Source organism: Eschrichtius robustus, chromosome 17, assembly GCF_028021215.1.
Source record: "Eschrichtius robustus isolate mEscRob2 chromosome 17, mEscRob2.pri, whole genome shotgun sequence".
In the NCBI taxonomy this organism is placed as follows: domain Eukaryota; kingdom Metazoa; phylum Chordata; class Mammalia; order Artiodactyla; family Eschrichtiidae; genus Eschrichtius; species Eschrichtius robustus.
Window position 1 is genome coordinate 63,190,475 of NC_090840.1, and position 10,003 is coordinate 63,200,477.

The 10,003-nt window shown below is 35.6% G+C and overlaps 1 pseudogene; it reads right to left on the reverse strand.

Annotated features, from left to right (window-relative positions):
• Positions 1 to 4,724: 4,724 nt before the first annotated feature.
• LOC137751060 (vesicle transport protein SFT2A pseudogene) lies at positions 4,725 to 5,203 on the reverse strand (annotated as a pseudogene).
• Positions 5,204 to 10,003: the final 4,800 nt, after the last annotated feature.

Genomic DNA, 10,003 nt, shown 5'->3' on the forward strand with positions numbered 1-10,003 from the left:
ATTGAGGACAGTCTTAGAGACCACTGGGACAACATTAAATGCACCAACATTCGAATTATAGGGGTCACAGCAGAAGAGAAAAAGAAAGGGATGGAGTTTATATTTGAAACTTCCCTAATATGGGAAAGGAAATAGTCAAGCAAGTCCAGGAAGCACACAGAGTCCCATACAGGATAAATCCAAGGAGAAACATGCTAAGACACATATTAATCAAATGATCAAAAATTAAATACAAAGGAAAATACTAAAAGCAGCAAGGGAAAAACAGCAAATAACATACAAGGGAATCCCCATGAGGTTAACAGCTGAACTTTCAGCAGAAACTCTGCATGCCAGAAGGGAGTGGAAGGACATATTTAAATTGATGAAAGGAAAGAACCTACAACCAAGATTATGCTACCCAACAAGCATCTCATTCAGATTCAACGGAGAAAATAAAACCTTTACAGACAAGCAAAAGCTAACAGAATTCAGCACCACCAAACCAGCTTTACAACAAATGCTAAAGTAACTTCTCTACGCAGGAAACACAATAGAAGGAAAAGACCTACAATAACAAACCCAAAACAAACACAAAAGAAAATGGTGATAGGAACATACATGTCATTAATTACCTTAAATGTAAATGGATTAAATTCTCCAAACAAAAGACATAGACTGGCTGAATGGATACAAAAACAAGACCCATGTATATTATATGCTGTCTACAGGAGACCCACTTCAGACCTAGGGACACATACAGACTGAAAGTGAGGGGATGGAAAAAGATTTTCCATGCAAATGGAAATCAAAAGAAAGCTGGAGTAACAATACTCATATCAGGTAAAATAGACATTACAGTAAAGAATGTTACAAGAGACAAGGAAGGACACTACATAACGATCAAGGGGTCAATCCAAAAAGAAGATATAACAATTATCAATATATATTCACCCAACATAAATGCTATAAAAGAGGAAGTCGACAGTAACACAATAATAGTGGGGGTCTTTAACACCTCACTTACACCAATGGGCAGATCACCCAAAATGAAAATAAATAAGGAAACAGAAGCTTTAAATGACACAATAGACCAGGTAGATTTAATTGATATTTATAGAACATTCCATCCAAAAATAGCAGATTACACTTTCTTCTCAACTGCGCACGGAACATCCTCGAGAATAGATCACATCTTGTGTTACAAATCAAGCCTCGGTAAATTTAAGAAAATAGAAATCATATCAAGCATCTTTTCTGACCACTACGCTATGAGATTAGAAATGAATTACAGGGGAAAAAACGTAAAAAACACAAGCACATGGAGGCTAAACAATACGTTACTAAATAAGCAAGAGATCACCGAAGAAATCAAAGAGGAAATCAAAAAATACCTAGAGACAAATGACAATGAAAACACGATGATCCAAAACCTATGGGATGCAGCAAAAGCAGTTCTAAGAGGGAAGTTTATAGCTATACAAGCCTACCTCAAGAAACAAGAAAAATCTCAAACAATCTAACCTTACACCTAAAGGAACTAGAGAAAGAAGAACAAACAAAACCCGAAATTAGCAGAAGGAAAGAAATCATAAAGATCAGAGCAGAAATAAATGAAATAGAAACAAAACAATAGCAAAGATCAATAAAACTAAAAGCTGGTTCTTTGAGAAGATAAACAAAATTGATAAACATTAGCCAGACTCATCAAGAAAAAGAGGGAGAGGACTCAAATCAATAAAATTAGAAATGAAAACGGAGAAGTTACAACAGACACCGCAGAAATACAAAGCATCCTAAGAGAATACTACAAGCAACTCTATGCCAATAAAATGGACAACCTGGAAGAAATGGACAAATTCTTAGAGACGTATAACCTTCCAAGACTGAACCAGGAAAAAATAGAAAATATGAACAGACCAATCACAAGTAATGAAATTGAAACTGTGATTAAAAATCTTCCAACAAACAAAAGTCCAGGACCAGATGGTTTCACACGTGAATTCTATCGAACATTTAGAGAAGAGCTAACACCCATCCTTCTCAAACTCTTCCAAAAAATTGCAGATGAAGGAACACTCCCAAAGTCATTCTATGAGGCCACCATCACCTGATACCAAAACCAGAGAAAGATACTACAAAAAAAAAATTACAGACCAATATCACTGATGAATATAGATGCAAAAATCCTCAACAAAATACTAGTAATCAGAATCCAACAACACATTAAAAGGATCATACACCATGATCAAGTGGGATTTACCTCAGGGATGCAAGGATTCTTCAATATACGCAAATCAATCAATGTGATACACCATATTAACAAATTCAAGAATAAAAACCATATGATCATCTCACTAGATACAGAAAAAGCTTTTGACAAAATTCAACACCCATTTATGATAAAAAACTCTCCAGAATGTGGACATAGAGGGAACCTACCTCAACATAATAAAGGCCATATACAACAAACCCACAGCAAACATCATTCTCAATGGTGAAAAACTGAAAGCATTTCCTCTAAGTTCAGGAACAAGACAAGGATGTCCATTCTCACCACTATTATTCAACATAGTTCTGGAAGTCCTAGCCACGGCAATCAGAGAAGAAAAAGAAGTAAAAGGAATACAAATTGGAAAAGAAGAAGTAAAACTGTCACTGTTTGCAGATGACATGATACTATACATAGAGAATCCTAAAGATGCCACCAGAAAACGACTAGAGCTAATCAATGAATGTGGTAAAGTTGCAGGATACAAAATTAATGCACAGAAATCTCTTGCATTCCTATCCAATAATGATGAAAAATCTGAAAGGTAAATTATGGAAACACTCCCATTTACCATTGCAACAAAAAGAATAAAATACCTAGGAATAAACCTACCTAAGGAGACAAAAGACCTGTATGCAGAAAACTATAAGACACTGCTGAAAGAAATTAAAGATGATACCAACAGATGGAGAGATATACCATGTTCTTGGATTGGAAGGATCAATATTGTGAAAATGACTATATTACCCAAAGGAATCTACAGATTCAATGCAATCCCTATCAAGTTACCAATGGCATTTTTTACAGAACTAGAGGAAAAAATCTTAAAATTTGTATAGAGACACAAAAGACCCCAAATAGCCCAAGCAGTCTTGAGGGAAAAAAACAGAGCTGTAGGAATCAGACTCCCTGACTTCAGACTATACTACAAAGCTACAGTAATCAAGATAATATGGTACTGGCACAAAAACAGAAATATAGATCAATGGAACAGGATAGAAAGCCCAGAGATAAACCCACCCACCTATGGTCATCTAATCTATGACAAAGGAGGCAAAGATATACAATGGAGAAAAGACAGTCTCTTCAATAAGTGGTGCTGGGAAAACTGGACAGCTACATCTAAAAGAATGAAATTAGAACACTCCCTAACACCATACACAAAAATAAACTCACATGGATTAGGGACCTAAATGTAAGACCGGACACTATAAAACTCTTAGAGGAAACACAAGAAGAACATTCTATGACATAAATCACAGCAAGATCTTTTATGATCCACCACCTAGAGTAATGGAAATAAAAACAAAAATAAACAAATGGGACCTAATGAAACTTAAAAGCTTTTGAGCAGCAAAGGCAACCATAAAAAATACGAAAAGACAACCTTCAGAATGGGAGAAGATATTTGCAAACTAATCAACGGACAAAGGATTAGTCTCCAAAATATATAAACAGCTCATGCAGCTCAATATAAAAAAAAACAACCCAATCCAAAAATGGGCAGAAGACCTAAACAGACATTTCTCCAAAGAAGACGTACAGATTGCCCACAAACACATGAAAGAATGCTCAACATCATTAATCATTAGAGAAATGCAAATCAAAACTACAGTGAGGTATCACCTCACACCAGTTAGAATGGGCATCATCAGAAAATCTACAAATAACAAATGCTGGAGAGGGTGTGGAGAAAAGGGAACCCTCTTGCACTGTTGATGGGAATGTAAATTGATACAGCCACTATGGAGAACAGTATGGAGGTTCCTTAAAAACCTAAAACTAGAATTACCATATGATCCAGCAATCCCACTACTGGGCATATACCCAGAGAAAACCATAATTCAAAAAGACACATGCACCCGAATGTTCATTGCAGCACTATTTACAATAGCCAGGTCATGGAAGCAACCTAAATGCCCATCGACAGGCAAATGGATAAAGAAGATGTGGTATATATATACAATGGAATATTACTTAACCATAAAAAGGAACGAAATGGGGTCATTTGTTGAGACGTGGATGGGTCTAGAGACTGTCATACAGAGTGAGGTAAGTCAGAGAGAAAAACAAATACCATATATTAACGCATATATGTGGAACCTAGAAAAATGCTACTGCTGAACAGGTTTGCAGGGCAGAAATTGAGACACAGATGTAGAGAACAAATGTATGGACCCCAAGGGGGGAAAGTGGCGGGGGGGTGCGGGGGTGGTGTAATGAATTGGGCAATTGGGATTGACATGTATACACTGATGTGTATAAAATTGATGACTAATAAGATCCTGCTGTATAAAAAAATAAAAAAAATTTAGAAGCATTTAACAGTTTAATCAACCATGTAGTTTGTACCAGAGTACAAATGGTCTTAAATTATTGCATTTTTTTTGGAGTGGTTATTGTATCAAGAAAATCATACTTCACCAAAACCACAGCATCAACTTTCAAACTCTTTTCAAAGAGTTTCTGATTTTCAACTTAGAAGAGAAAAATAGCATTTCATGACTGCATCTTTTGCCTATAAGATGCATGATAGACTATATTAGGCTCTTCACAAGAATTGCAACATGTTCATTTCCTTCTTATGTCACCAAAAATAAGCACACAGTGTAAATATGAAACAAACAAAAAAGAATAATTAATAATTGTTGCAGGCAATCTTGTTTCACATATTTTCTTCATTTGCTTCACAGAGCCCATTAAAAAACTCATACTGACTCATGCAGGATTATTTCCCAGGCTCTAAAACACTGCAAAAAGTTTTATGCCACCAGGAAGCCATAGTAATCCAGTTCCAAGGATAGAATAGAAAATGCTGCATACAAAGCATATACCAAACCACCTCAATCTGGTATGAAAACTACGGGACAAAACATCCAGGATCTCTGTGGTCAGGCTACGCTCTTTGTCACCCTGGTCACTCAGGAACCTCTGCAGCTTCTTCCTGGCCATTTTCCTAGGCTGCACTGCTGACTATTCCTAGGAGTAGAATGGCTAGGTCATATGGCAATGCTATATTTAGTTTTTTGAGGAACAACCTAACTTTTTTCCCATTTTACCTTTCCATCATTTTACATTTCCACCAATAATGTACCAAAATTCCAGTTTCTCCACATCCTCATTAACACTCGTTATTTTCATTTTTAAATTTTATTTTCTTATATCCATCTTAGTACATGTGAAATGATATCTTATTGTGGTTCTGATTTTCATTTCTCTAGTGACTAACGATGTTGAATGTCTTTTCATGTTCTTATAGGCCATTTGTATGTCTTTGGAGAAATGTCTATTCAAGTCCTTTGCCCATCGTTTGTCTTTTTGTTGAGTTTTAAGAGTTCTTTAAATACATTGAATTTTAAATGTTTATCAGATCTAGGATTTGCAAATATTTTCTCCCATTCTTTAGGCTGTCTTTTCAACTCCTTGATAATGTCCTTTAATACACAAAATGTTTAGATTTTGATAAAGTTCAACTTTTTTTTTGTGGTTGCTGCTGTGCTTTTGGTGTCATATTTAAGAATCCATTGCCAATCCCAAGGTCATGAAGATTTACCCCTATGTTTTCTTCTAAGATTTTACAGTTTTTAGCACTTATATTGTTGATCCATTTTTAGTCAATTTTTGTATATGAAATAAAGTAGGTGTTCAATGAAATTCTTTTGCACGTAGAATTCCAATTGTCCCAGCACCATTTGCGGAAGAGATTATTCTTTTCCCATTGAGTGGACTTGGCATCCTTGTCAAAAAGCAATTGGCCATAGCTCTATGTTTTATTTCTGTACTCTCAATTCTATATATACAATTTTCTGGAGAATGGGTTAATTGCTTTCATGGGAAGATGCAGGGTTATAATAATCTCTCCCTCCCAGCAAAAGAGTTAAGTTCCACTATTTTAAAAGAAAACTAACATTGTCAACTTTTTTTTAAAAAATGCATCTGGTAAACATATGGGAAAGTAATGGAAGGGGTAAGGGGAAGGGGGAGGGAAATATATGATTATGATGGAAAACTCAGAATATTGATCTTCATTATTGAATAAAATAAAATATATATAAATATGTAAAATAAAATATCTTTTTATTTCTCTTGATTTAGAAAGGAACAGAATCAATCATATTCTGTACTAAGTTTGTCTTTATAAATAAAACAAGACCAGTTAGATAAGCTTTTATTAAATATACATATTTTCTTTTAGTGTCTTGGTCTTTGTGTGGATATAGAGCAATAGTTCTTAAATTGTGGTCCTTGAGCAGCAGAAACAGCAACTGGATGCTGGTTAGAAATGCAAATTCTGTGGCTCCAGGCTAGACCTACATAATCTGAAACTCTGGGAGGAGGCCAAGCAATCTGTGTTTTAACAAGGAGATTCAAACCAGGGTAAAATTTGAGACCCACTAGTAAATAAAGATAATAAAATGTCCATGACCTCAGATGAATGGCTTCTCTACTTACCTCCTTTAATTTCCCCAAACCAGCATCAGATCAGAGGACCTGAATATATTAAGTATTCAACAAATGTTTATTTTGAATAGGCAACTATTACCTAATTAAACCCTGAGTTAGATTCTGGGAACAAGAGAAAGAAAGAAAAGCATCAGCACTCAGGGTGAAACAAACTTGCACAAAAGCCTTCTGAATCACTGATAAGCTGAGGGCTGTAAGAGTTATCCCCAGAGAGTGTCATTAGAACCCAGAAGAGTTTTACTTAGCTGCCTGGGTGGAAGAGGAAAGGATAGTGAAAACTTACTCAGAGGAAGAGAATCTAAGCTGAGTTTTTAAGGATGAATAGAAGCTTTAGAGAATGACAGTGGGTGAAGGGTATTTCTTGCAGGGGTAATTGTACATGAAAATATGATACAGCAAGGCTTATGTGAGGATTTGGGAAATAACAAGTCTTTTTCCTTTTGGAGGAGGTATAGTGCACATAGAAGCTGACTGTGAGTGGCTGAAATTGAAATTAGAGAGATAATAAGGTCTGGATCATGAAGGGCCTTGACTACCATGCTTAGGTAGGTGGCATTCATCCAGTAGGTAGGCACTGTGCGTCATGGAAACATTTTAAGCCAGAAAGTAAAACAAAGATCCTTAAATTTTAGAATAATGATGTTGACAGCTGATTAGTTGATAACTGGGAAAGGAGTCAGAGCGAAGAGAGAGAAATGTGTTAGACGTTTATTATGTATTTCTTGCAATAACTTCCTAATACATCTAAAGTGAAACAATAGTTTGAATACATATAAATATGAATGTGTTCGGAGCACAAGTATTTGTAGTTTAAAATATGAATTTTCTATTATTTATAACGTTAGTGATGTCTTCATTGATATAAGAGGTAAAAACTCTTAAACAATTGTATTAAAGATCTCAGTAAAGAATGTAGTGACTCTATTACAAAGTAATTTTTTTAAGTCAAATGAAGAAAAATACTTGCATAGATGATTTTTTTGTTTTTCCTCCAAATTTGTAACTTCAAGGTGTGTTTGAAATGTATACTTAGAAACATTTACTTAATAATTGGTTTATAGGATATGGTCCTCAGTTTAGGAAAGAAAAAGGTTAATCAGTTGGATTCAAAATAGTAATATATAGCTTTAATAGCATGGAATTTTCAATAGACATACCATTTTCTTTCCTCTTATTGTTCGTATATTGTCAATTGATTATTTTTAAATTGGAGTCTATGTCTTATTTCCTCATAGAAAAAAATTTTCACAACTAAAACTAATGATTCTCCTCTTTCGTCTTTTTATTCTCCCTTCCTAATATTTCCATCACCCTTATTCAAGGCCCTTAAGTAAAATAAAGATCTTCTTTCCCCTTTTTTTCTTTCTTCCTTTCTAATTGTTTGGGACCTATAGATTCAAGGGACCCATGTACCTAGAACTCATTTCCCGTTTTTGTACACAGAGAAACTCCTGTGATAGCCAGTTATAGCTCAGGAAGGGTTAGAAGTTATATGTGTCTAGATCTGAGAAGACCAAAAGATATCACCATTAAATTGCAAAAAGAACACTCACTTCTGCTTAAGCAGATAGAATATAATATTTCAGGAAGTCTAAACTCTCAAGAAAAGGTTATTATTTAGTAATAAAAGAAGATGAAATATTTAATAAATTGTTATGAAAAATAAACTATACTTGGAACTAAACCAAAAGGAGGTTATACTGAAACATTGCCTAGTAGACCCACACAAAAATCATTTAATCATCTAGGCCTATATTTGACTTGCTGTTTATTATTAATTAAATCTCAAAGTCTATGAAGTTACATCTTGACTTGTGGATTTTTGTCTGGTAGAGATGTAAATTGTCTTCTGTCTGATAGAACCGATTGCCCCAAAGGTTATAGTTTTGTTGCCTTATTGAACATTAACCAGTTTGTATCTTACCATGTCCTTGCTCAGCAGAAGGAGCTAGGAATATCTCTGGAGCCTCTTTTATGGGACACCAATCTCATTTATGAGAATATCTCTGTAGCCCACCATATCTGGAAACATACTAGAAAGGCAATTCTGGAGAATGTAGTTTATCCTAGGCAAGTTGACACACCACAAACGCCGTATCTGAATATTTATAGACTCTATTCTAAGGTCTGAGTGTGTTCTCCCCAAATTCATACATTGCATCTTAACTCCCAAAGCTGATGGTATTAGAAGGTGGGATCTTTTGGGGAGTGATTGGATCATGAGGGCAAAGCTCTCATAAATGAGAGCTCCAGTCACTTATTTTGCTTATAACCCACTCCATCTGACTGGTTTAGCCAGGTTTAACAGAGACAGGAAAAATACAAAGGATATGATGACCAGGTAAGCTACTCTGGTCAAATGCTGCATCCTATCAGTCAGTTGAAATCAACAAGATGGAATGGCAAGTAAGAAGAAACTCTGGGAAAGGCCAACCGTTTCTATTAAGTGTTTCTGTCAGTTGAGTCAAAAACATGACTCAAGATGACTTTTGGCAGCTGGAGGGACAGAAAAGATTGTTATTTTTTCCAAATGAGCCCTTGGAGAGTTGCATCTGGTGAACAAGCATACTTTTAAAATAGCCCTTGAGATTAGAAAAGGATGGGTAAAGTAGGGATGATAATTAGAAATTGGAGGAAATGAAAATGAGTAAGAAAAGGGGGGGTGGAAATAATGCAGATGAAAAGAGAAAAAATGACAGGGAAAAAATTCTCTTTCAGATCACTGCCCTATACCACAAAGAGGAAAGCAACCAGTCTGTGGGATTTTCTGTTGGTGACTCAACAGTGGCATAATTAGTTGTAGCTCAGATAGGGGCATGGTTTATGAGCCAACTAGGACTCTTTACTAGACAGGGAGGGTGCAATGGGGGAGAATTGGCGGACCACCACTCCTTGTGACTGAAAGAGGAAGGGTGTAGTCTGTTTGCACTTATCCTGCATTTCATCAATTCAACTTATGATGTTTTCATTCACTTAAAAAAAAAAAAATGATGAAGTGCTCCCCAATGGGTGTGTTTCAGTTTCTAAACAATAAAGACGTCTGTTTTTTTGGTGATGCTAGAAGAGTACATTTTCACCAACCGCTTTTTCCACATTACACAGGGAGGGTATCCAATATCCAAGTGGGTGGCTCCCTGAAAAGGACCAATTTTGGAAGCACCCACCTAGAAAAACATTTTAGATTTTTATGGTTCTTTTCATCCAAAGATCTCAAGGGATTACCAAGCAAAATATGAGATCCTTGACAACATTTCAAGGTGGTAGGAGACAAGAGTTGCTGACATCCCT